The sequence below is a fragment of the Sminthopsis crassicaudata genome, chromosome 6, assembly GCF_048593235.1.
Source record: "Sminthopsis crassicaudata isolate SCR6 chromosome 6, ASM4859323v1, whole genome shotgun sequence".
NCBI lineage: Eukaryota > Metazoa > Chordata > Mammalia > Dasyuromorphia > Dasyuridae > Sminthopsis > Sminthopsis crassicaudata.
Window position 1 is genome coordinate 189,204,964 of NC_133622.1, and position 27,435 is coordinate 189,232,398.

A 27,435-nucleotide genomic window follows, 5' to 3' on the forward strand; every position below is an offset into this window, starting at 1 on the left:
GACAGACAGACACAGACACAGACAGAGAGGAGATTCCATGCATTCAGGGACACATGATGATACAGTGGGAAGTAAAACAGCCTCCTTTTTCTCTGCTTGGTGGCTCACAGCATCTTCCTACTTTATTCAAAAGCTGCCAGGGAAGAAAGGAGTACAAAACATGGGGAGGGAAAGATATAGCAATCCTTATGTGTGAAAATACAGTTCTTGTTCTATTCTATTATCAATCCTTCCAACTCTGAAACCAACCAGAAAATTCAAAACCTCTCAGTCAGTCATGGCTAGAAGAAAGCTCCCCAAAATTCCATGTGTCAGATTGAAATCAGCAGGTACAGTGGGCATGAGTTGAGGAGGGGACCTCATTGGTGGATCTCTCATTATTCCGAGATCAGCCACAGCCCTGGATCAGGGTCTTCCTGACATTATGAGCATTATAGGCTAGCTATGCTCTAAGATTGGTCTTTTCCAATCAGGAAATATAAGTTTCTGTACAAGGGAGACAATATCTCCATCTTCTTGTGGCTAACATCCTGCTCTGCCCTTTTGCCTTTCTTTAGGTTTTGCTTTTAAAGCTGGGAATGATAGAATATGGTATCCAATTCAACATTTTTGAAGTACTTGTATGCTGAGCAAGGCATTGGGGATAAGGAAATTTAGATAAAACTCGGTTTCTACCCTCCCAGAGCTAACAATCTAACATACACAAATAAATGTATACACATATATACAAATCACATATACAAATAAATATAACACCCCAAAAATGATAAGTGCAAAAAATAAGTATAAGGAAAGAGTTATGTGTAGGAAGAGGCATTTGAATTGAGTTTGAAAGCATAGGTAGGAATTCCACAGGCAAGAAGATAAAAGGAGGACATTCCAAGCACATAACATGTTGAGGAACAGAGTTGTCCAATTTGGCTGAAGTGTAAAGTGGGTGGAGAGGAATGTTATAAGATAAGACTATAAAAAATTAGGGTGTACACAGCTCAGGTAGGCCCTTGAATCCAGGCAGAAGAATTTGAACTTTTCATAGCCAACAAGAAGCAAGTGTAAGATTTGAGGTAGAACTATGAAATGTCTAAAGGGATCTATAAAGGATGTATTAGAAGGGAAGAGAGTTGGGGGGAGGGTGTGGCAAAATGCCAAAGTCAACTTTTGGAATAGTCTGAGCTAGGGATAATGAGACCCAGACACAATAATATAGCAATAGAAATGCAAAGGAGAGGAGGGGTGTCAATGAGGTATATAGTATTTGATAACTGACTAGATATGAAAGATAAGGTTTCTCTGGCAACAGGAGTTATTGGACAGGGACATCAATGTTTTAAAATTCTAATAAATTATTTTAAAATGGAAATTGTTCATTTTTTTACCAAGCAACTTAACACTTTTTTGTTGTTTTATCTGTACTCATTTTGTTCCCCCAACTTGCAAATAAATACCTAACAGGTAGAGATGACTTAAACATCTTATGTAGCTCTTTTACTGTGTAGAGCATAAAAGAGAAATGTTCTCTACAAATATTTAAAGGTTTATAAAATTGGTAGAAGAAAAGCACCTTCATACCTAATCTAATATTCTCATTTTCTTTTAAATTTTATTGATGCCTTTTTTTAACATCACTTTTCATGTTTGGATACACATCTCCATCTTCATCTCCAACGATCTTTCCCTTGAAACAGAGAAAAACAATTAAGCAAAATCAACCAGAGTGGGGATTATGTCTGATGACATATGTAACATTTCATAGACAAAATCCTCCATCTATCCAAGAACAGGAGTGAAGTCCATTTCTATTTTTAACTAACTCAAGATTGATTATTGAAATTATAAGGTGATAAGTTTAATTTTATTGAAAAGAATCACTTGAAAAAATCACTTGCATTATTGTTATAATTATGTATACTTTTCTCCTCATTCTGCTTATTTTATTCAGTTCATAAATGTCTTCAAATGTTTCTCTGAATTTCACATATTTGTTGTTTTGTATATTGCAATAAAATAACACTATATTTACATACCAAATTCAGTCATTCCCCAGGGAGTGTCTGTTTGGTTTCCTGTTCTTTGCTTTGTGTTATTATGACTATTTTAGTGTATATGAGGCCTTTATTTCTAATTTTTTACATCCTTGGGGTCTTTGCTCAGCAGTGGGATTTCTGCAACTCTCTTATTTTATGAATGTTTGAAACTAAACCCCTAAGAGGGAAAGTAATGCAAGTCAAACAGATGTTAAGTAGCAAATCTGATATAAACCTGCATCCTAATATTACAGATTTAGTATTTTTTCCACTAACAAGATTGATTCAATATTGGTTTGATGACAATAATATTCCTTTGGTACTCACTCATGGATTTTTTTCCCTAGTCTCCCAGAATTTCTAAGAATGTACATTCTTCCATCTGGAAGATGGAGATTAATTTTGAATCTCAAAAAGAGGCCAGGAGAGAGGCTGAATAAATGCTTTCCAAAGAATTTTACAGCTGAGAAGTCTGACAGATTTGACATTCTTATGTGAAACTGTTGGCTGGTCATTTTTCATTTTTCTCCCTAGCAGGTTTGGAATTTTATCTATCCATGAAAAAATGACGAATGCAACTTTTTTTTCAGAACAGACTTCAGCATGTAAGCACCATATGTGTTTTGACATGAGTTAGCAGTAAGTGATGCTCTGTGCCCCAACACAATATTGCAATACAGTATGCTCAGAATCCTGACTTCTCCATCTTGGAAGTCTGAGCACAGAGCCTTTCAGGAATGAAAAGTGCAACGATATCTCCATCCCACAAACCACTCACTGCCCAAGTCAGAAGAATAGAAATTCAATATCCAGAGCCAACCTTGCAGAGGGAAATAATTCTGAAGGGACTCATAAACAGTAACTCCCAAAAGACAATGTGGTGCAACAGAGACAGAATGTTGGAGGGGATGTGGGAAAACTGGGACACTGATACATTGTTGCTGGAATTGTGAATACATCCAGTCATTCTGGAGAGCAATTTGGAACTATGCCCAAAAAGTTATTAAACTGTGCATACCCTTTGATCCAGTAGTGTTACTACTGGGCTTATATCTCAAAGAGATCTTAAAGGAGGGAAAGGGACTTGTATGTGCCAAAATATTTGTGGCATCCCTTTTTATAGTGGCCAGAAACTGGAAAGTGAGCAGATGCCCATCAGCTGGAGAATGGCTGAATAAATTGTGGTATATGAATGTTATGGAATATTATTGTTCTGTAAGAAGCAACCAGCAGGATGATTTAAGAGAGGCTTGGAGAGATTGACATGAACTGATGTTGAGTGAAATGAGCAGAACCAGAAGATCATTATATGTGGCAACATCGATATTATATGATGATCATTTCTGATGAACATGGCTCTTTCTAACAATGAGATGATTGAGGCCAGTTTCAATGATCTTGTGATGATGAGAGCTATCTACACCCAGAGAGAGGACTATGGGAACTGATTGTGAATCATAACATGGCATTTTCACCCTTTTTGTTGTTGTTTGCTTGAATTTTATTTTCTTTCTCATTTTTTTCTACAGTTAGAGTTGATTTTTCTTGTGCAACAAGATAATTGTATATAAATAGGCATGTATATGTTAGATTTAATATATATCTATCATGTTTAACATATATTGGACTATTTGCCATCTGGGGAGGGGGAAGAGGAAGGGGGGAGGGATTGGAACACAAGGTTTTTTTAAGGATTAATGTCAAAGAATTATCTATGAATATGTTTTGAAAAATAAAAAGCTTTAAATAAAAAAAGAGTTACAGAGCAACTAGGTGGTGCAGTGGATAGAGCACCAGCCTTGAAGTCAGGAGGACCTGAGTTCAAATATGACCTCAGACATTTAATACTTCCTAGCTATGTGACCCTGGGCAAGTCACTTAAGCCTAATTGTCTCAGAAAAAAATTTAATTTAATTAAAAATAAAATTTTAAAAAGAGTTTCCAAGTTTAAGAGTTTAGGGATTACATCTTCTAGAAGGAAAAAGGGATCTCCTGGGTAGTATGTTTCTTGGAGAAAGAAGAATCTGTATAATTCCTGAACAATATCCTATAGGAGGGCAAAGGTAGAAAATTATTCCAATGGTTCCCAATTTCAGGGAGAAGGAACAACGCTTGTTTGGCAGTCCTCCAAGTATGTTTACCTTCTGAGGGAAATCTAAACCAATTTAGCATTATGAGTCTTGGGGAATCTATGTAGGACTGGAAAAGAAAGACTCATTGGAATAACAAAGAGTTGCACTGGTAGCATCCATAAATTCCATTCCTTTTAGGGAGAGGTGATGGACTATTTGTAGGCTTTATATATTTCTGATCCTACTTGTCCTCTGCATTTTGTGCATTTGATATAGGGTAAAATAAAATTTTTCCTATATCTGAGATGTCTTTGACACTATGCATAAGAGAGTGACTCTATTATCATATTTAGGAGAAGTATTACTAGGACACAAGAAATATTCTTTTATATGAAGAAATTTTCCTGGACCAGTTCCAGCAGGGACAATGAGCCCAAGAAATATTGAAACTTCTTCAATTAGGTAATCAGGTCCTCTTGACTTTGAAAACAACTTTCCATATCCACTAGCTTATGTTGTCTCTAGAACTTAACAGAAATTGATATAAAGTCTTATCTCTGGGTTCAAATCATCAACTTTACAAAGACAAAATAGGGAGGACATTAATGAGCTGGTAGTTTGTATCATACTACTTTATAGCCATCTCCTTCATAGCCCTGACAAAAATCTAACCACACCAAAGACCATTTGATAAAAGCTTCAACTCTTTCATCTCCAGAAGTTCCTTGTCAGAGACAACACTGGCCTGATTGGTGACTTCAGCTCCATCTCATTTCAGGAAGGCCTGGCTATATTTCATTTCACTCCTACTCTTCAGTCATCTCTCCTTCATAACTGCACCACCCCTCAAAGATGTGCTCCCTCTCATCTGCAGTTCTTAAACTAAAAACAGTGATCAAATAAGTTCAGCCTTTGTTCCTAGATAGGATGTATCAGTCTATGGCCCCATTTGTGACTTTTTGATTAAAGTTCCTTTTTCTGACCATCACTACCCTTCTAATTACCCTTCCAAAGTAAACTTTGAGGGTAAGATTATCTTTGTTTTTATGTTCAGATATCCAGTTTCAAGCACTGTGCTTGACACATGTGGTTAATAAATGTTTTCAATTCATTTATTCACTCATTAACTCATGATAATTAACATTTATATAGTATCAGAGATCTAGGAGTTTTCATGCATGGTAAACTCAATATGAATCATTAGTGTGATATGGCAAACAAAACAGCCAATTAAATTTGAAGCTGCATTACAAGAAGCATAATATGGTGTCCAAAGCTAGAGAAGGTAGAACCTTTTTTGCATTTTGGCCCCTACTTGAATACAATTAGAGTGCTGTGTTTAGTTCAGGCTGCCATATATTTAAGATTCTTATAAGAGTAAGAGAAAGGCAATGGGATGATCATAGGATCAAAGAAAAATCACTTTACAAATGAAGAAATTGAGCCTCAGGGAAGCCTTCAGTTAAGTATCTATGTAACTAAATGACAGAACTGGGCAGCTGTGGTCCTAGATTTTCCTACTAATTAGCACTGTGACTATAGGCAAGGGACTTTCCATTTCTGGGACTCAGAGACCTCTGTAAAATGAGAAAGGTGATCTAGGTAATTTCTGAAGTTCCTTTCAGCTCTAACATTCTAGCATTCTGGGTCTCTTCCTTTCTCTGACCCTCAGACCCTTACAGTCAGTCAATAAACATTTACTATTTATTTTTGCATTATACTATATTATGGAATTACTTTTTTTTATTCACAAATTAAAAATAAAATAAAACCATTTACTATGTGCCAAGCACTATGCTTAGTTCTGAGATGCAAAGGTCAGCCTCTATTCTCAAAGAGCTCACAAACAAATAGAAGAAATAACATGTAAACAATTACATACAAATATGATGTACATAGGAAAAATTGGAGATAGTTAACAGAAGAAAGGTTCTAGCATTAGGCTTCAGGTTTATCCTCTGTAAAATGACTGTCTCTGGGACCTAATTAAAAGGCAATATAAGAATACTGTTTATTTCTACGGGAGGATTTTCAAGTAGTTTTCTTTCCCTTCTGTATTTTTAGGTCAAATGTGTGGTCCTATGATAATAGTCTGAGAAGAAAAATAGACTCTCTTTTTCTTTTTAACTTATTTTTTAAAAATACCTAGTGCTTATTCCCAGCCATTGTCTTGAAACCTGAATATTTCCTAAAAGTTTCTGAAAGCAGAGGTCTGGGCTATCAACAATATCTGTGCTCTCTCTAAGAAGAATTTCAATAAATAATTGAAATTTTAATTTTCTTAGAATTGCATTTTTTTCTTTTAATAGATTTTATCATCACCTTTTTGTTTTACATTAGAGTCAGTTTTACAACTTCCTCCCCCAAAGCATAATTTTATATATATATATATATATATAAAAGATATTATCTTCTATTTTTACATCACTTTCATTTCCTAATATATCCCTTCCTCCTGCCACCTACTGAAAAAGCTATCCATTATAACAAAGGATAAAAAAGAGAAAAATAAAGAGATTTAGAAAAATCAAACAGCCATATCTGACTCTATAAGCAATATTCCAGATTTATTGTCTCCTTCCCTCAAGCGGTCCCTCCTCCCCCTGCAGTGAAAGGAAGGAGCTACCCTTCCTTAACACAATTTTGAGATAAAGCCTAGTCACAGTATAAGTTTAGTCTGGGGTTTCTTCTCATTTACATTGTTGTCACCATTGTATATATTGCCTTCCTGGCTCTCAAGTAGTTTCTCCTAAAAACAAAGTTATTCTTATCCACAAAGGGGGCAGCAGTTTTGGGGGGTTTCCCCCCAGCTGATAGAAAGGAAATGGATTACTATTTTTAGTGAGCTCCTATGTCTGCACTCACCTTGGGTAGAGCCAACTATGCAATGAGCTTGCGAGCATCTCTGCCCAGGGCTTCTGGCTTGGCTCTCAGAGCTGCCAAGGCGAGATTTACAGAGTGAAATGTCACTGCAGGCATCCAATCACATGAGAAACCCTGTGGCTTGGCCTGCCAGGTCTCACGGTGATCTGCTTCCCTAACCATCCAACCCGATTCTTTCACTGCACAAGCCTGAGTCTCAGCTTCTAGCTGGATTCAATCACCCTGACTCTATGTGACAGTAATCTCCTTGCCAGTTTTAATTCCATTAAAACCAATCAACATTTCTAAAAGCTCTTATCACACACAAACTATAGTACACAGCTTCAGAGGAAACATCAAGTTTAGAAGCCTCTGTCTTCACAGAGCTTACATGTTTTATCCAGGGAAAAGATACAAACACAAATAATTATAATGGGTGATAAGATCAGATAAAAACATCAGAGAGAGGTGAGCAAAGTACCTTCTTTGTGAAATAGGAAAGGGACCCAGAGAGGAAAGGATAAATTCTGCTATGTCCAAGGTATTTCTACCTCTACATTTTAGGATGAGAAGTTTAAAAGAGTGAAGTTTAGGGAAACATAATTAGCCAGGGGTAGAAGTCAACCTAAAGCTCTCCTCCAAAGATTAGGCTGAAAGGCTTGATTTAGCGACCTTAACATTAAAGCAGTACAGATATGGGTGCCCTGGGATTGAATACCTAAGGCTCTGTGGGCAAAGAAAAAGCAATAAAAGGGAGGATTTAAATCCTTTTGATAAATTCTTATGAGATTTGGGCCACCGAGTTTGAAACACCCAAGAAAATGCCCTGCACAATAAACTGCCCTCAAAAAACTTACAATCTTTTTAGGGAAAATAGGAGCCCTTTTTGTAGTGGCTAGAATTGTTGAAATTGAATGTTTGCCCATCAGTTGGAGAATAGCTGAATAAATTGTGGTATATGAATATTATGGAATATTGTTGTTTAGTAAGAAATGACCAACAGGATGATTTCAGAGAGGCTGGAGAGGATTACAGGGACTGATGCTGAGTGAAATGAGCAGAACCAGGAGATCATCATACACTTCAACAACAATACTATATGAGGTTCAATTCTGAGGGACGTGGCTCTCTTCAATAATGAGATGATCCAAATTAGTTCCAATTGTTAAGTAATGAAGAGAACCAGCTACACCCATCGAGAGAACTATGGGAAATGAGTGTGGACCACAGCACAGCATTTCCACTCCTTCTGTTATTGTCTGCTTGCATTTTTATTTTCCTTCTCAGATTATTTTTACCTTCTTTCTAAATCCGATTTTTCTTGTGCAGCAGGATAACTGTTAAATATATATATATATATATATATATATATATATATATATATATATATACACACATATTTAACATATACTTTGACATATTTAACATGTATTGGACTGCCTGCCATCTAGGGGAGAGAGTGGAGGGAAGGAGGGGAAAAGTTGGTACAGAAGGTTTTGCAAGGGTCAGTGATGAAAAATTACCCATGCATATGCTTTGTAAATAAAAAGCTATAATAAAAAATGAAAACATTTTAAAAATAAAATCATTCTAGGCCCTCCAAAATAAATGTGGTAATTGGAACTGAACCCAGTATTCCAATTATACTGTGACTGAGACAAAATAACAATAGTAATAATAATTAAGATGAGAATAATAAAAGAGCTGCCATGTATATAACAAAAAAAAGAAAAGAAAAGAAAGAAAGAAAAAGAAAAAAAAATATATATATATATATATGAGCCAGATCTTTGGAAGTTGCAATGGTACCCTGGAGAGCGCCTTGGCCTACTAATAAGACTAATAAGACTACAGGGCAGCTAGATGACACAATGGATAGAATGCCAGGTCAAAAGGCCTCAAGCACGTACTACCTGTTTGACCCTGGGCAAGTCATTTCATCCCGTTTGCCTCAGTTTCCTCACTTGTAAAATGAACTGAAGAATGAAATGACAAACCCCTCCAATATCTTTGCCAAGAAAACCCCAAATAGCATCATGAAAAGTTGGACAAGACTGATCAATAACAAAGTATCCATTCCTAGTCCCACTTTCTATATAATCACTAACAAATCATTTCTCTTCTTAGAATCTTGGATTCCTCATCCATAAAATAAGGGAGTTGGATAATCTCTAAGGTCCCTTTCAGCCATGACATGTTAGGTTCTAAGGCCCTCCTTCTCGCCAGGCTTACACAATCTGAATAATTCCTGAGAACTAAAGGATTCCTCAACATACTGGGTAGACTCTCCATAGCAAACTTATGGGAGGACACAGATAGAAATCACACAAAATGGGCAAACCTGAGTGATGCACAACTTGCATCAATAAAAGTATTAAAGCACAAATTAATCAATCAGGCTTCTTCCTCCATGAGTTTGTTCTTACCTTTGGGAGAAGTTTCTCCTTTGCTCTCCAAGAAGCTGGGTCCGAAAACCTTGTTGTTCCTCCAGATTTCACATTCTATAATCTAGGATTCCATGAAAACAATTTGAAAAATAAAAGTATTTTATCTTTATCACTGACCTAGATTAAAGATAGTTAACTCCTATGCCAAAATAAATTAAACAGAGTATGTATCATGAAATTCCACTTCCTCAAGGCTTAACTATTTGCAGAAGTTACTCATGCATAACTTGTCCATAATCTGTTACTGCGAACTTCCATGACATAGTAGATAGGGGAAAGAGCAGAAGCCAGATTTCTTATAGAAAAATAATATTCCTTTTTTTTAATTAAAGCTTTTTATTTTCAAAATATGTGCACAATTTTCAACATTCACCCTTGTATTCCAAATTTTTTCCTTTCTTTCCCCCCTCCCTTAAATGGCAAGTAATTCAATATTAAACATATCAGCATTAAACATATGCTCTTCTTCCATACATATTTCCACAATTATCATGCTGCACAAGAAAAATCAGATCAAAAAGGGAAAAAAATGAGAAAGAAAACAAAATACAATCAAACAACAATAAAAAAGTGAAAATACTAGGTTGTGATCCATACTAAGTCCCCATATACTCTCTGGGTATAGATGACTCTCTTCATCATAAGACCATTGCAACTGGCCTGAATCACCTCTCTGTTGAAAACAGCCATGTCCATCAGAATTGATCATCATATAATCTAGCTGTAACTGTGTACAACAGAACAATAATATTCCATTACATTCATATACCATATTTTTTCAGCCATTCCTCAAATGAGGGGCATACACTCAGTTTCCAGTTTCTTGTCATTACAAAAACCCTAAATGCTACAAATGTTTTTTCCTTTTAGGTACAGGTTCAAATTGCTCTACGAAGGAATTTTCGACATGGGAAGATCTTTACACAGGTGAAATCATAGCTCTAAATAAAAACAAAAAGTTCTACCAAATGTGAAAGGAAACAATGAGGTGAAAGTTTAGTCTAATGGTCTCCTTTGATGGACTTCAGCCACAGCTGCTTAAAGTTGTTGAAGGGAACTTCTTTTTTTACTTACATGCCCAAGTTTACCAGTGCCTGATATCCCTGCCTCGGTCCTGAATAAGTAGTGAATGAATTGTCTCATCTCCTGGTGCATGGAATAAGACTGGGGAATTGTACTGAATGTGAGTTTATCCTGTCCCTGGAGAGTTAATTACCAGGTATTTATTGACTCTGACACCAAACCTAAATGTTTCCAGACCCCTGGCCCTTATTCCCAGTGTTTAGAGTGAGAAATTATAGATAGTGACATTTTATGGCTGACATGCTCCTACCTTCTGCCCTCTTAATCCTTGTGATTTAGAGTTGATGATTCCTAAAAGAAAACACCTTTCCCATTTACCTCTCCATGACCTCTTATCCCTCTCCACATTAGCCCTACTTCTTCCTAATCCCTACTTCCAGATCTTTAATTCTGTAATATAATGGCCTACTTTCTCAAGTAATTCAGAACTTGGCTCATATTCTTTACCTATACCTCTAGTCTACTTGAGGACTTCAATATGTGCTTTGGTAACTCCTGAAACACAATTTGGTTTCCCACTACTCTGTTAACCTACCTCTTCAATTTCTGTAATCTTTTTCTGATTTCACTTCAGTCAATCACTGAATCATGCTTTAGATCTCACCATGCCATGATCTTGTATTCTGAAATTCTACTTCCTGATCTTTATTTACTTCCATTTGTATCTAATCTAGAACGTGTGATGTAATAGAAGGAGTTTTTGACCTAAATTAAAATCCCAGCATTACCACTTACTGGGAAATGACTTTGGAAACACATGACCAAAAGGAAGCATGATAGGTTATGGAAAGGTTGTCATGTAAAGGGATTAGAGGGGTTAGATTTGTTTTGTTAGCCCCAAAAGGCAGAACTAGAGAAAATGAGATGTTCCAAGGAGGCCAGGTTGGGTTTGATGTAAGGATAAAGTTCTTTTTTGAAAATAGTGGAGGGGCTGCCAGAAAGGGTCGTTCCTTTAGGTCCTTCCTGAGATAGGTTCCTCCTTACTACAGGTTTTGAGGCAAAGGCCAACTAACATGAGTGAAATACCCATGATGTGTCAGGCACTGTGCTGATAATCATGGATAGAAAGAAAAGCAGAAAGACAGTCCTGGCTCTCAAGGAACTTGTAGTCTAATGAGGGAGACAATATACAAACACCTACAGGCATACTTAATTTTATTGCTCTTCACAGATATTGTGGGGGTCTTTTTTGGTGGTGGTGTTTTTTTTTTTTAAACGTAAGATTTGTCAGTTCCATTTGTTCAATAATGAATAGAACCAGCTACACCCACCAAAAGAACTTGGGAAATGAGTGTGAACCACTACATAGCATTTTCAACCCCACTGTTTTTGTCCACTTGAACTTTTGATTTCCTTCTCAGGTTAATTTATTTCAAGGTCCAATTCTTCTTGTGCAGCAAAATAACTGTATGGATATGTATATATATATATTGTATTTAACATATACTTTAACATATTTAATATGTATTGGTCTACCTACTATCTGAGGGATGGGGTGGGGGGAAGCAGGGGAAAAGTTGGAACAGAAGGTTTTGCAAGGGTCAATGCTGAAAAATTACCCATGCACATATCTTGTAAATAAAAAGCTATAATAAAAAATAAAAATAAAAATAAACTGAAGATTTGTGGCAATCCTGCAATGTTTAAGTCCATTTTTCCAATAGCATATGCTCACATCATATCTCTGTGTCCCAGTTTGGTAATTCAATATTTCAAACTTTTTCATTATTATTATGTTATGATGATTTGTGATCAGGGATCTTTGATGTAACTTTAATTATTGTTTTGGGACACTATAAACTGACCCATATAATACTGTGAATTTAATAAATAAATGTATGTGTGTTCTAACTGCTCCACTAACCAGCATCCCCATTTTTTCTCCCTATTCTTTGCTCTTCCTGATTCCCTGAGACATGAAAATATTGAAATTAGGCCAGTAAAAAATCCTACAATGACCTCTAAGTGTTTAAGTGAAAAGGAAGAATCAATCCATGAGGCAAACTTCATTGTAATCTTATTTTAAGAAATTGCCACAGCTACCCCAACCTACAGAACCACAACCCTAATCAATCAACAACCATCAACATCAAGACCCTCCACAAGCAAAAAGTTTATGACTTGCTGCAGGCTCAGATTACAGTGTATAGATATATATATTTTAGCAATAAAGTATTTTTAAATTAAGGTATGCACATTTTTAAAGATGTAAATCTATTGTATACTTAATAGATAAGTATAATAATAGATATATAGAGTAATAATAATAATAATAGAGTATAAAAATAACTTTTATGTGTACTAGGAAAATTTTTAAAAATATGTAACTTGTTTTATTGAGATATTCACTTTATTACAGTGGCCTGGAACTGAACCTGCATATCTCTGAGATATGCTTGAATATACAAATAAGATATATACAGAATAAATTAGAGATGATCAATACAGGGAAGGCACCAATGTTAAGAGATATCAGGTCCTTTTAGAAGGCAGGACTTTAGATAAGACTCAAAGGAAATCTAGGAAGCCAAGAAGCAGAGATAATGTAGGAGAGTATTCCATTTATAGGAAACAGGCAGTGAAGATGCATGGAGCTGGAAGATACAATGTCTATTTTGAAGAATAGCAAGGAGGACATTGTCACCAGACTGTAGAGTAAGGTTTAAGAAAATTGAAAAGCTAGGAAGGGATCAGGTTAGAGAGGTTAAAAGGTTAAAAGGCATTTTGAAGGTGTTATTCTTGATCCTGGAGATGAGAGAGACCCATTGGAGTTGACTAAATTGAAGGGAATGATAGTGACATTGTCCCATTTGCACTTTCTAAAGATAAATTTGGCAGCTCACTAGAAGATGGAGTAGAGTAGGAAAAGATTTGAGACAGAGAGACTAACCAACATCAGGGTGGGAAATATCAGAGGAAAGGAGATATATACAAGAGATGTTATAAAGACGTTGGTAACTAATTGGAAATGGTGGGTAAAATAGAATGAGGAGTCAAAGATGACACCTTTCTTGTGCATCTGGGACCTGAGAGAATGGTGATGCCTTCCATAGGAAGAATAGGAAGTCACAAAGAGAGAAGAGTATATGAAGGAAGGATACTATGTTCAGTTTTGGATAAAGTGAGCTCAAAATATTTATAGGACATCCAGTTTAAGTTTATATCCAGAGATACAAAACTGTAACTCAAGAGAGAGATTAGGGCTGGATAAATCTCAGAATCATTTGCATAGAGATGGTTATTGAACCCACTGGAAGTAGTGAGATCTCCAAGTGAAAAAGGAGAGAGAGACAAAAATAAGACCCAAGACAAAGTTTCTGGGAACACTCATGTCATGAAAGAGAGTAAAAAACAAAAACAAAAAAACAACCAATCAGATACATAGGAAATCTCAATCTTGATTCTGAGATTCCATATTCTGTAAATTGTCTAACGTCATACAGCTTCATATAAAGAGAGCAGGAGGGGGACGAAAGTTGAAATGTTTACTGTGATGAATAAGATTGGACCCCCCCCCAAAAAAAAGCAAAATAGGAAAGATGTCAAGTAGCAAGTACCCCCTGGGTGAAATCAGATTAATTTCTTGACTTTTTTCAATGACATTTAGAAGTCTAAGAATAATAGCAGAAAAAAAAAAAAACAAAACAAAACCCAGACATTGGAGAGAAGAGTGGAAATTCCAGGGGCTAGAGAATCTAGGGTAATAGCTAAAGTAATGTCACACTCTGGAATCAGATCTGAGTGGAGCCAAGTAAAGTTAGAGTGGGTGGTATGGACTTTCAAAATAGGATGGGTCAGGGGACTAAAGATCCCAAGAAGGATGAAGAGTAAATTTCTTTTAATTCAGAGAGTGGAAGACATGAAAAGAAAGGAGATTGTGTTTCAAGTCAGAGATCTGACTATATTGATGTGTGTTTGAAGTGAGAAAGAGAAGATGGTTTTTGAAATTGAAGTGGCTGAAGACTTGAGAAGTCAGACTGTGAAAAGGGTCACTAGCATGAATATAAGTTCCTAATGGCAAGCAATGGTGTGGAAAGGAAGACCATAAATGGATAAATAAAACCAATGAGAAAGTTGGGAGAATGATCTAGGGATAAGTAGATGACAACAACAAAGATGATGAGATGGTGGTTTGCAAGTAGATTGAATACATTTTGAAAAAAAGAAAGGTCAGTGAGGGATAAACCTAAATAAATGGTTCAGAAATAACTGGAAATAACATCTGGCAATGAAGCAAGGAGGACCCACTCCTCCTGCTAGACCTTTATATTTGGAATTATTAGAGAAAGAATGGCCACCAGGAAAAGATTACAAAAGATATGATACCCTCACTAGGGAGCCAGATTTCTATTAAATTGAGGACATGGAAGAAGTTGAAAAGCTAAAAATATAGAACAGATTGTCAACTAAAGAGGCAGATTATAAAAGGAATGACCTAGGAAAGATATATTCCATATTAAAGTGGGTCTGGGGAATTAGAGGAATTACTAATTAGCATAAGGATTCAGGTATGGGAGAAGATGCTGCTTGCTTCTATAGTAAGACTTTGAGACTAGATAACTGAAATTGAGGAGTCAGTTGAAAGGAATAGTAGATTAATGTGGCAAGCTTATTTTTGTTCTTATAGAGGATCATGATAACAGAGAGGGGATGCAGAGACATGCAAGTGAATTGGATTTGAGGGAGGAAGAGCTGTGCAAGGTCATCTGCCTCACTTTCTCCTCCAAAGGCAAGATATGAATCAGGATGACTTTTTTTTTTCAATTAGGCAATTAGGATTAAATGACTTACCCAGGGTCACACAGCTGTTAAGTGTTAACAGTGTTAAGTGTCTGAGGTCACATTTGAAGTCAGGTACTCCTGACTTCAGGGCTGGTGCTCTATCCACTGCACCAATTAGGTGCCCCAAACCCTTAGCCTTTTAAAGCTAAAGTCTTTAACAGGTCTCAATTTGACAGAGGCCTTCGGGAGACTTATCTGATATCAGATGTACAAAAGTTACCTGTTCCTGAATTCCAAGAAGATTTTGGAATACTGATATTTGCTTGTCAAGGTACTCTTTTCTCCATCACAAGAGCTGAAATTTGGAGTATGGGAATATAAGGTAGAATCTGGTCTACTAACTCAGTGGCTTCTTTTAGTTTTTGGTCTTTTAGAGCCCTCTAGTTTAATTTAGTAAGCCGAACTAAATTATTTGAATTGCCTTTTCATTTTTAAAGTTTGGTCTCTTCTATCCCATACCACAGTAAAATTGCTGAAATCAACATGCAAATGCATGCTAATGCCAACCAAATCTGTGTTCTTGAATTTTCTTGTGGTAGAAAAATGTAGTTGTCTCATTTGGGACCAGCTGTCTTTTTCCAGTCCTGGACAATTTTTCTGTATAATATCCTGGCTGATTTGAGAAAGCCCAGAAGTACCTGTTAACCCAGATGTTTGAGTGGTAGTATGTAAATAGGATTAAATTCAAGGCCATCAAAAACAATCCTGAGCCAGTGAACTCCAAACAAAGTGGGCCCATTAACCATGTGGAAAATATTTGAGAAGATTGAGTTTTCTTCCAAATTTCCTTTTTGGCAAACAGGAAAGTCATTCTAACTGTATTGAAGGGCATAAAGCCACAGTAGTTTCATCAAAATCAGCAGGTGCTTCATCATTTGTTTATTTTTGTGTGGGTCCATAAAGATACCCAAAAGTCAGCTATACAGCCCTTCAAATCTTGTTTGCTTGTTTAAAAAAAGAAAGAAAGAAAAAAGAATCATAGATTTCTAGAGTTAGAAGGGATCTCAGAAAGCATCTACTTTTTTTCTTGCTCCAGAAAGCTTAAATCTCATCCATCCCACTATGGGGTGGATTTCATTTAAATTCCATTTAAAAAACATTTCATTTCATTTTTTTAAAAAAGCAACAACTTGGATGTTCAGTTGCATAAACATTTATCAAATGCCTGCAAAAGATCCTATGTTGTATGTTTTAACATATTTAACATATATTGGATTGCTTGCCATCTAGGGGAGGAGGTGGGGAGGAAGAAGGAGAAAATCCAAAACACAAGACTATGCAATGTTAATGTTAATGTTAATGTTGTCAAATTATTCATGCATATGTTTTGAAAATAAAAAGCTTTAAATTTTTTTTAAAAAGATTCTACATTCTAGGATAGGGATGTAAAGAAAGCTACAAGTTCTAGGATTAAGCACAGAGTTTAGAGCTGGTAGAAATCTAAATTGTAATGACAGCTGACATTTCTGTGTGCTTTTAATACATTATCTCATTTCTGGGAGGCTGAGATCACTTAAACTCTGGAATTCTGACTTGATTAAACTGATGGTATGTTCATAGTAAACCTAGCATCAAAATGGTGAGCCCTCAGGAGATGGGAGGCATCCCACTTCCCAGGCTGCCTAGGGAAGAGAAAATCTCTGTGACTGGAAATAGAGCAGGTCAAAGCTCCTATGCTCATAATTAGTGGTTCTGGCTGTAATTTTTTTATTAAAATACTTAAATGATTTACCAAAGATCATGTAGCCAGTGCAAGTGACTAAAATAGGATTTAACCCCCGTTTTCCTGTCTCCAAGTCCAGTGCCCTAACCATTGTGACCCCCTGTCTGATGGTGGGCTACTGAAAATTGCAGGAATGCAACAGGCTGGGCTGCTAGGCAAGAGCTTGGAGGTACATTCAAATAGAACTCAGCATCTTCCTGATCTCTTCCCCCCCTTGCTTTCTGAGCTAACATCATTTGAAGAGAGTTATGGCCCATGAAACTTTTCTCTTAAAAGCCTGAACTTCTCCAGATTTACAGCTGAAGCCAATCTTTTGAAACCCTCTTGGATTCCCGTTCCAAGTCTGGGGCCAGACTATACAGAGCATCAGGATGATGGCTGAGGATCTCTGCAAATTCCTAGTAGGCTTATTAAATGTACAACAGTTTGAATTCAAACCACTTGCTTTGAGTGTGCTTTTGCCCAAACCCGTGCAAAAACTCAAGGAGGGGCTTTGACTTTACAAAGGTTGGCAGGGAGAGGTTTTGATTTCTAAATCCGCATCTTGCACAGAGCTCATTCCCAATGCAGGCTGAAAGGAGAGGCCGGGAGAGGAGAGGGGATTAAGTGGCATGCCCTGTGGGGGGTAGAAGGGGAGAGGACAAAGCTCCCCCTCTGCCTTTGTTTCCTAGTCATTGGAAGCAGTGGGAACCAAGGAGCCACTCTATGGACTTCATTAAGAGAAGAACCACTTCTCTTCTAAAGGTTACATAGTCTACAAAATTAACCTGAAATCCTTTAACTTGGTGCTATGCAGAAACTCATTTATTAATAAAGGATGAATCGACTTCTTATAGAAGCAGAGAAATCATTTTCTCCAAACCCTCCTTTTGCTGAGAAAATTGAGAGACATTATTAGAAAGGAAGAAACTTTTTCAAGATCACACATGTAATAAAATGATAAAGTAAGAAATCCTAATTTACTGAAGCTTGACATTAGAAATACTCCCCCCACACACACACAATGTTCAAATACTTCAAAAAGAACAGCCAATATTTCCAAAGCACTTTTACTTTTACAAAGCACTTTCTTTAAATGAACTCCATAGATGAGGCTTTACCTTTAGTTTTACAACCAACATTTCCACAGCACCTTTAGTTTTACAAAGCACTTTCTTTAAATGAGCTCCAGAGATGAAGCTTCATCTCATAGATGAGAAAACTGAAATTCAAAGTGGTTTTTAAAAATTGTCTCTTCTTGCAAAAGTTGTTATATGGCAAAACCGTAATGCTTAATGCAAAACCCATTCTTGTGGTTGCAAATCCAGTGATCTTAATCTAATACCACCTTGCTTCTGTTTCATCCAACAAGTATTTATTAATATATATAATTAAAATGTCTATTAGATTTAATTCATTATGCTAGGCACTTGGAGATTCACAGACAAAAGTAAAAGGATACTCTCCAGGAGCTCACATTCTACTTAGGAGACAAAACAAGGACAAAGAAAAGTAAATACAAAGTGTATACAAAGAGTACAAAGTAATTTTTAAGAGGAACAGAGTAGTAACAACTTAACAGTGGGGATCTTAGAAAAGACTCCTTTTAAGAAGGGACAGCTGAGAAGAAAGCTGGGAATTTCACGAGGCAGAAATAAGGAGGGAGTGACTGCCAAACATGAAGGAACGATCACCTATTCAAAGGCTCAGAGGAGGGGAATGGATAAAGGGATGGCTGACATGTTCAGTGAAGATCGATCTGGCAGTTGTGGAGAGGGTTGATTGGAGAGAGTAGAGAATCAAAGCAGGGAGACCATTAAGAAAGTTATTACAAGAGTCCAGGAGAAAGGGAATGTAGGGTTTGAATTAGGAGAGAGGCCATGTAAAAGGAATGAAATGGCTAGATGCAAGAGATGATATGGAAAGATGTGCTTTTCAATTGGATTGATCAAACACTTAATTAAGAGTCTATAGTGTGCAAAGGTACTATGCAAGATCCCGGAGATACAAAAAATAAGAGAAAATAGTTCTGGCATTCAAAGACCTTACATTTTTACTAATGAGCTTTATAATATGAACAAAGACAAGTTATAAAGAAAAATTAATCTAGGAGTAGATGTGGGAATTCAGGACAAAGAATGGCAGTTATATGTTTTCTAAATGCTTCCTTTTGGGAAGATATGGATGGAAGTCACAGGGGCTAGACAAGCATGGATAAGTTGTACTTTGCATAGAGGGAAGGAACACCCAACAAATTCTTCCTCTGTTAGAATTGTTATGGGAGAAATATCTTCTTTCTGAGTTCCTGTGGCAGGTAACTGCTGCCAAGATATATTCACCACAACACAGAAATTACAGAAGCAGAAACATAGGTTTAATTATGCTCAAGCATTGGTTCAGGTCTCAGAGAAAACCTGAACCACTACCGGGACTTTAATAAGTCCTCTTTTAGGCAAAATTATATCAGTATGATGGAAAAATAGATATTTTATAGATTGTGATCTTGTACATTCCTTTTAGGTCATAAAAGTTAAAGAAAGAGTAGATCCATAATAGCATATTGCATTCAATATCATAAAAACTGAACAAACAGTTAAGAGTCATAAAATAATCTCATATAATTATTATATTTTATAATTATAATATACCTTATATTACAATCTCATATATCCTTTAAGGAAACAAACCACATCAAACAAACTCTACAGGTAAATTAGGTCAGGTTACAGATTAAACTAGGATTCACAAATAGGCTAGTTGAGAGGGAATATTCACGTCACCAAGAAAATCAAGAAGACTGGGTAATCAGGGAAATCTTTCCTTTATCAATTAACTAGGGGAACTAAAAAACAACAAAATCACTTTGGCTTCTATGTGAAGAATGTCAAACAGTTTTCCCATATTTCATGAATTATATTTTGTCCAGGTGAGGTTGAGCAGGAGGAATGGCCCTAAGCCCCAAATAATAAACTGAAAGACAAAATAAAAAATTCCCATCTCATAGAATGTAAATTAAGGACAGGCTTCTGTCCTTAGACAGAACTAAGACTGTTTCTGTTTGTATTTGTCTTCCCAATGCTTAGTAGAGTGCCTGGTACATAGTAAATCCTTAACAAATGCTTGTTGACTTAGCTTTTTACTCTAGATACTGCTGGATGAGCTTCAAGGTGTTAGGAAAGATGTATGTTGAAATCTGAGCAATATTCTTCATCTACTTGCTCTTTCTTGTGTGAGTGAAGAAGATGGACTCTGAAACTCTTTCCATTATATTGGGACTTGATGCAATCAACATAATGTCATACACAGAAAGAACCTGGAGGTTCTCCCCATTCACTGAGGAGCTTTTCATGACTCATCACTAGATCTTCATCATATTGGTGAATACTTTTGGTGAGAACATGGTTCTCTACTTTGGGCCTTGTCTGATATTACTGTCTAAGGATAATTGAATAAGGCTATTGATATTTGTTATATCTTCATTGGATCTTGAATAAGTATGAGAGAAACTTTGTTGTAAAAAAAAAAAAAAACCCAAAAACTTGGAAGGAGATATTTTGTTTAGTTTCCCCTCCTACAATCAATAAATAAGCATAAAGAGACCTTATTATATGCTTATATTCTCTCCATTTTGCAGCCAACTGTGAGATGGTAAAAACTTGATCCATCATTGAGTTCTGCTTAGTTGTTTCTTAATATCTTTATCCAGGATATCTTCAATTTATATATAGGTGCCTCTTATAAAAGTTTTGTGCAAATGGAAAGTAAGCACATTAGTAACATAGTAGTATTAATGTTCTCTCAGTCTTCTTTTTTGGGGGGATCAATAAGGTCTAATATTTTCCTCTTTGGTATATTCCCCTCCTCTAGCAATCTTTTAATTTAGTGTTTATGAATCAATTTCTTCATAATTGTAATATTTCCCCACACATTTCTCTCTACATAGATATGATCTAATCTGTCTGCTTTTCTAATAGTTAGTGCTATTTCTATCTCTGTGGTAAGCCCCTCAGGGACTGTGATATTAGGGTCTAAGAATGGTGATTTCAATATCTTTGTTGAAAAAAACTGTTGTGACAATTTGGTATAGACCTTTTTCCAGAGGGTAGTATGTAATAAATCTAAAAAGGTAAGTGGGAGCCAGATTATGAAGTATCAGGGAAAGAGTTTGTGTCATATCCTAGAGCAGGGGTCCTCAAACTTTTTAAACAGGGGGCCAGTTCACTGTCCCTCAGACTGTTGGAGGGCCGGACTATAGTAAAAACAAAAGCTCCCACTCTGTCTCCGCCCCGAGGCCTATTTGCCATAACCCGGTGGGAGGTATTAAACGTCCTCAGCGGGCAGCATCTGGTCCGAGGGCCATAGTTTGAGAACCCCTGTGAGGCTACAGTAGGAAGTCACTAAATATTCTTGAATAGGAGAGTAAGGGTCAGACTGTGGCTTGGGAGAATAAATTTGGCAGCTTTTTGGAGGAAAATTTGGAAAAGGGGAGACTGGGAGTAGAGAACCTCCTAAGGGAGGTTATTTATTATAGAAATTCAGGTGAGAGATGATAAGGATCTGAACTAAGGTTGTGACTATATGAATAGAGAAGAAAGATCTTGTGAAAATAAAATCAATAAAACCTGGCATTTGATTGTACATGGGGATTGATTCCAGATCGAAATACTAAGTAAAATGGCAGCATGAAAAAACGCTCAGCAGCAATTGGAGTCAGGAAAAGTGGGTTTTGAGGAAAGATAATGAGCTCCATTTTGGACTTGTTGAGTTTGAGCTGTCTATGGGAAATACAGATGGAAACGCCAGCAGGAAGTGGGTAATGCAAGAGTAGAGTTCAATCCTGCATTCTGAGAGATTAGAGCTGGATATATAAATTTGGGAACCATCTGTATAGCAATTATACAGAGTTCCTGGGAGTTGATGAGATCAAAGGATTGAGAGAGTGCAAAGAGAGAAAAGAGCATTCAGGGCAGAGCCTTGTGGGAGTGCATCATCAATGAGGTTAATTCACCTAGCAATAAAGATCACAATCCCTAAATACCTTGGTAGATAGTTTTATGATTTACTGTGACCAAAATATTCATCATGAAGAAGAATCCATCACTTGTGATGGAGAGAGCCATCAGCATTCAGAGAGAGGACTGTTGAGACTGAATGTGGATTCAACATAGCATTTTTACATTTGTTTGCTCACTTTTTGTTTTCTTTCTCATATTTTTTTTTTCATTTTTGATCTGATTTTTCTTGTGCAGCACGATAAATGTAGATATGTGTGTGGAGGAGTTGTACATGTTTGACATATATTAAATTGCTTGCTGTCTGTGGGAAAGGGTGGGGAGAAAAGAGGGAGAGGGGTTTGAACTCAGGGTTTTGAAGGGCTGAATGTTGAGAACTATCGTTGCATGTATTTTGAAAATAGGAAGCTATTTTTAAAAAGAGTCAATTAAGGAAAACTAGGTGGCACAGTGGAATAGAGCACCAGGCCTGAAGTCAAGAGGACACTTAATACTTACCAGCTGTATCACCCTGGGCAAGTCACTTAACGCCAATTGCCTCAGGGGAAAAAAAATTATCAAAAAATTATCTACTTCAAGTACAAAAAAAGAGAAGAATCTATCAGTCAAATAGGTATCAAAAATTTAGGAAATATTTAATATATATCAAACTTCATGTTGAGTGCTGGTGATAAAAATTATAAGAGAGTATTAGGGATGAGGGCCAAAAAGTTTGGGTACACTCTTAGAGGGTGTGACATGGATGATGAGCCAGACAGGAGACTGAGAGAGAGCAGTTAGACGGATAGTAGATGAACTAGGAGAATTAGTGTCATGAAAACCCAGAGAAGTATCTACTCAATATCCAGGAGCAAGGGATAATCAGTGTTATCACATAGAGAGGGTAAAGGGGTTAAGTGCTGAGAAAAAATCACTTTTTTGGCAATTAAGAAATTATTGGTAATTATGGAGAAAGCAGTTTCAGTTGAATAATAAGATCAGAAGCCAGATTGCAAAGGGTTAAGGAATGAGAAGAGAGAAAGAGAAGCAGAAAATGTAGACAGCTTTTTTCTGGAGTTTGGCTGAGAGAGGAAAGAGAACCTATTAATATATAAAAAGAATCTGGGACATCTCATTGATGGAAGTTTATGAGGATAAGGAAGGTGTGGGTATATTTGAAGATTGTAAAGAAGCTGAGAACAAGAGGTCAGATGGTAGAGTGAACTTTTTGAGAATAATGCCATAAAAATACAAGTATATGGGGCAGTTAAATGGTTCAGTGGATAGAACACTGGCCTTGGATCAGGAAAACCTGAGTTCAAATCTGATCTTAGACACACATATTTATTAGCTGTTTGATCCTCCTGGACAAGTCACTTAACCCTGATTTCTTTGCCTAAAAAAGGAAGGAAGGAAGGAAGGAAAGAAGGAAGAAAACCCAAGTAGGAGAAAATACCTGGAAGAAAGGAATGGTAAATAATGTCAAATGGCAAAAAAAAAAAAAGAAAAAAAAAAAAAAAAAAAAAAAAGTTAAAAAAAAAGATGAGGACCGAGAAAAAACATTTAATTTAGTAGATAGGTAATTATTGGTCACCTTGGAAAGAACTGTTTCATTTGAGTGGTGGGATCTGGATTTAGGTTGCAAAAAAAAAATTGAAAATTAAGTGGGGAGTGAAGAAGTGGAAGAAATTATTAAAAAAAAAAATTTTCCCCTACCGGTTTGGCCAAGAAAAGGAAGCATAAGATGATATCTTAAGGGAATAATGCAGTCAAATGTGGATTTGTTTGTTTTAAAAATGAAGATCTAGGCATATTTATAAGTAGTAGGGAAAGAGTCCATGTATAAAGACAGATTAAAAAATTATAAAGAGTAAAGGGCAGCTAGGTGGCACAGTGGATAGAGCACCAGCCCTGAAGTCAGGAGGACCTGAGTTCAAATCTGATCTCAGACACTTAACATTTCCTGGCTGTGTGACTCTGGGCAAGTCACTTAACCCCAATTGCCTCAGGGGGAAAAAAAAGGAGTAAAGAAGTGACTAAAAGGATAAACTAATGCAAGAGAGGGAAAAAAATGGGAACAAAGGGAACAGACCAAGAGATTTGTATTAGTAAGGAAAAGGACCATTTCTTCTTCTACTGGGACAAAAAAGGAGAAAGTGAGAGATGGGTAGAAATAGGAGATTAAATAATAGCCTCCTCTGTTGAAAGTGATGAGGGAAGAAATTATGTTGGTAACTTGAAGAGAGAAGATGTTGGAACAGATGCCATGGGGAATGTGATAGGAAGTCAATTAGGGAAAAGGCAAATTGCTATGCAGCAGTGAGGGTTTAGATTAGCATGAATTTGGACCCTGTGTAACTATCATTAGCATCATTCACTAACTCATGAATATCAGTGGAGAGGGCAGATATTGAGGAATCCTAAGGCTGAATTGGCAAGGAATGTGACAGGATAGGGGGCAGGACATTCAATATTGGAGGACAGCTTTAAAGGGAAATGGGTGACATCAAGGTTATGAAGGGAGAAAAATGAGATCAGAGAAGAGGTTGTGGACTGGGAAAACATGGGAGATTATAGTTTATGGAGGTTGCATGGAAGACAAAGAATAGGATCATGTATCTAAAGCTGGAAAAACCCTGAGATCAATTAGCCTAATTCCTTCATATTTCAGATTTTCATTGAAAAATGAGACTCTGATGACAGGAAAAGATAATGACGAATGTTGGAGGTGATGCGAGAAAACTGGGACACTGATACATTTTTGGTAGAGTTGTGAACTAATCCAACCATTCTGGAGAGCAATCTGGAACTATGCCCAAAAGGCTATCAAATGCTTCATACCCTATGATTCAGCAGGGTCTCTACTGGACCTATATACCAAAGAGATCATAAGAAAAGGGGAAAAGATCCACACATGCAAAAATGTTTGTAGCAGCTCTTTTTGTAGTGGCAAGGGACTGAAAACTGAGTAGAGGCCCACCAGATGGACAATGGCTGAATAAGTTATAATATATGAATGTTATAGAATATTATTATTCTTCTGTAAGAAATGATCAGCTGGATGATTTCAGAAAGGTTTGGAGAGACTGACATGAACTGATGCTGAGTGAAGTGAGTAAAAGCAGGAAAACATTGCAAAATGATTCAGGCCCGTTCCAAAGGTCTTATAAGGAAGAGAGCCATCTACATCCAGAGAGAGGGCTGTGGGAACTGGGAGTGGATCACATATTTTCACCTTTTTTATTGTTGTTAAAGAGAATAAAAGAATCTGGCGGCCTTCATCATTATGATACCTATGTATGCTACACTGAGTGCATATATATGACACGTGTGGTTCTGCAATAGCCCTAGCTGTTCACATCAGCTCAAGTGCCACCTTCCTTAAGCCTGTGGAAAGGCAGTGTGTCACTATTATTAGTTATCCAGAGAGGGAGTGTAACTTATAAGACATCCACCAGGTGGTGCCGTTCTCAAGCCACCAGCCAAGTGATCACCTTGGACTCTTGGGTACGCCTACGCCATACTTAGGGAAATTCAAACCTCTATTGGTTTGATTCTAAATTTAGACTAGAGGTAGATGGCATATTGGCCATAATTATTTTAAAAATAGGAAAATCTATGGCTCTTCCCTTTCCTCATATTTGGACTTTTCTTTTTCTAATAAGTAATCTTAACAATAGATAATAATGTCCTGTAGTCATGAAGTGTATTAGGGATAGTAAAAATAAAAGAGAAAATGGTTAAGCATTCACAACATGTAGCCTGTTTCCCAACTGTCCTGGAACTCTTTCAGACTACCTTCTCTGAAGTACTGGAGGAAAGGTCCTGAAGCCAGCCCTACAGATCAAGGAGAGGGAATGAGGGTGATGGGAAAATAGAGAAGCGTGGGGAGAAAGGTCTCTTTGATAACAATCTCTAGGCCTTCCTCTAGGTCTGTGTCTGTTCTGAGTTTGGTGCTGCTTCAGCACTGATTTGAGCACTGAACATTGCAGCTTGGACTTGGTCTGGACAAGTGGCAATCAAGGCCCACTTTTTTCTCAGTCTCTCCAGTGCTGGTTCCAGATACGGTGGATAGAACTACAGGTCATAAGCTATTCCAAACAGCTGCTTTCCCCCACAAGGTGAACTAGGAGCTTCAGTCTGACTGCAATGGTCCTCTCTGTTCCCTACATCCCAAGTAGGAGATTGGAAGCCTCCTGCAGTGGTGAAAAAAGGGTTCTTTGTGCATGCTTCCCCATATTTCACTGTTCCTAGAGATGAGAAATCACTACAAACTCCAACTCAATCTGATCAGAATTCCCCTTCCATTTGGACTTTACACTGTATATCTTTCATTCCTAGGGTATCCCTGGAAAACTGTCTCCCTTTTTGGTAATTTATTTGTAATATAATCTCCATTCATCAATTTGATTGGCTTATCTTCACTTGGAAGATCCTAGGAAGCTTATTTCTGGGAGAATCATAACATGAACAGGGTATATCTTGAAGAGACTATGGGACACGAGTGAATGTTGGGTAATTGGTTCTAGTTAACTTACCAGGGATGAAGGAGAGGTTCTTTGATCTGCTACTGCTGCTTCTCTTTGACCTCATTTACTCTTGGTGCTCATAGTATCATGTAGGAAGGGAAAAGGACTTTGAACCTTCACTTCTCTGAGACCACAAGGCACAGAGAAACAGGTCTGATCCTTAACCTTAATTCTTCTTTTCCATTCTAGATAAAGTGAGTAGATCATCTGTGGTCTTGTGAGTTCAACAGAGTTCAGACTTTGGCATTTTGGCATTTCAGATTCTGGGTTCCAGACCGGTGCAACGTAGATGCCCTGAGGAGAGAAATAGTCTCTGAGATCCCTCAAGAGTGAAAGAGGGAATCTGGTAGATCTTTTTAATGCCTCTGGAGCCTAATAGAGAGTTTCTTCTTCACTATGGAGTTAATCTCTTCAAGGAATTGATTTTGAAATGTCTATGTAAGCTCCTTAATGTTCCAAGGCATTTCCCTTATGGGGAATTTCTAATTCACCCAGAAGTCAACTCCCTGGAAAAAGTTACATCAGTGGGGCAAATTGATAAGGCCTGCAAAGGAGCCAGACCTTTCTTATAGATTAACAGAGGATCATTCAACATTTTATCTGTTGCTGTGATCTTGAAAAAGAAATTGAGACATTTTGTTCTTACACAGCACAACTCTCCCCTAAAACACCTAAGCCATCCCTCCTATGGAGAGCATTCCCTAAAGAATTTTGTTGATTATTAACAGCAAGAAGGCATTTGTACTTTAACTTTTGACAATGCAATACTTTGATGTTACCTCTTTGAAGGAATCTTGCGTTATTTTCACATATCAGAAAGACAGATTGCCTTGTTGGAGGAAAGCTTTTAAGTCCTAGTCAATAAACAATAAGCAAAATAAGAGCTCTAATTATCTGCCATCTCATACTTTCATTAAGCTTACTCTTTTCGTAAACCTGTAGA

At 36.9% G+C, this 27,435-nt stretch overlaps 1 protein-coding gene across 2 annotated transcripts in view; it reads right to left on the bottom strand.

Moving 5' to 3' along the window:
• Positions 1-26,615, bottom strand: part of NSD2 (nuclear receptor binding SET domain protein 2) — a 165,966-nt gene extending 139,351 nt beyond the window's left edge. The window contains exons 1-2 of one of the 2 annotated variants that reach the window (XM_074272557.1): positions 26,502-26,615; positions 9,385-9,466 (exon numbers count right to left, since the gene is read on the bottom strand). The gene's annotated coding sequence lies outside the window, so the exon portion shown is untranslated. The remainder of the gene's footprint in view (positions 1-9,384; positions 9,467-26,501) is intronic. The other variant, XM_074272558.1, reaches the window with a different exon arrangement.
• Between the last annotated feature and the right edge of the window lie 820 nt (positions 26,616-27,435).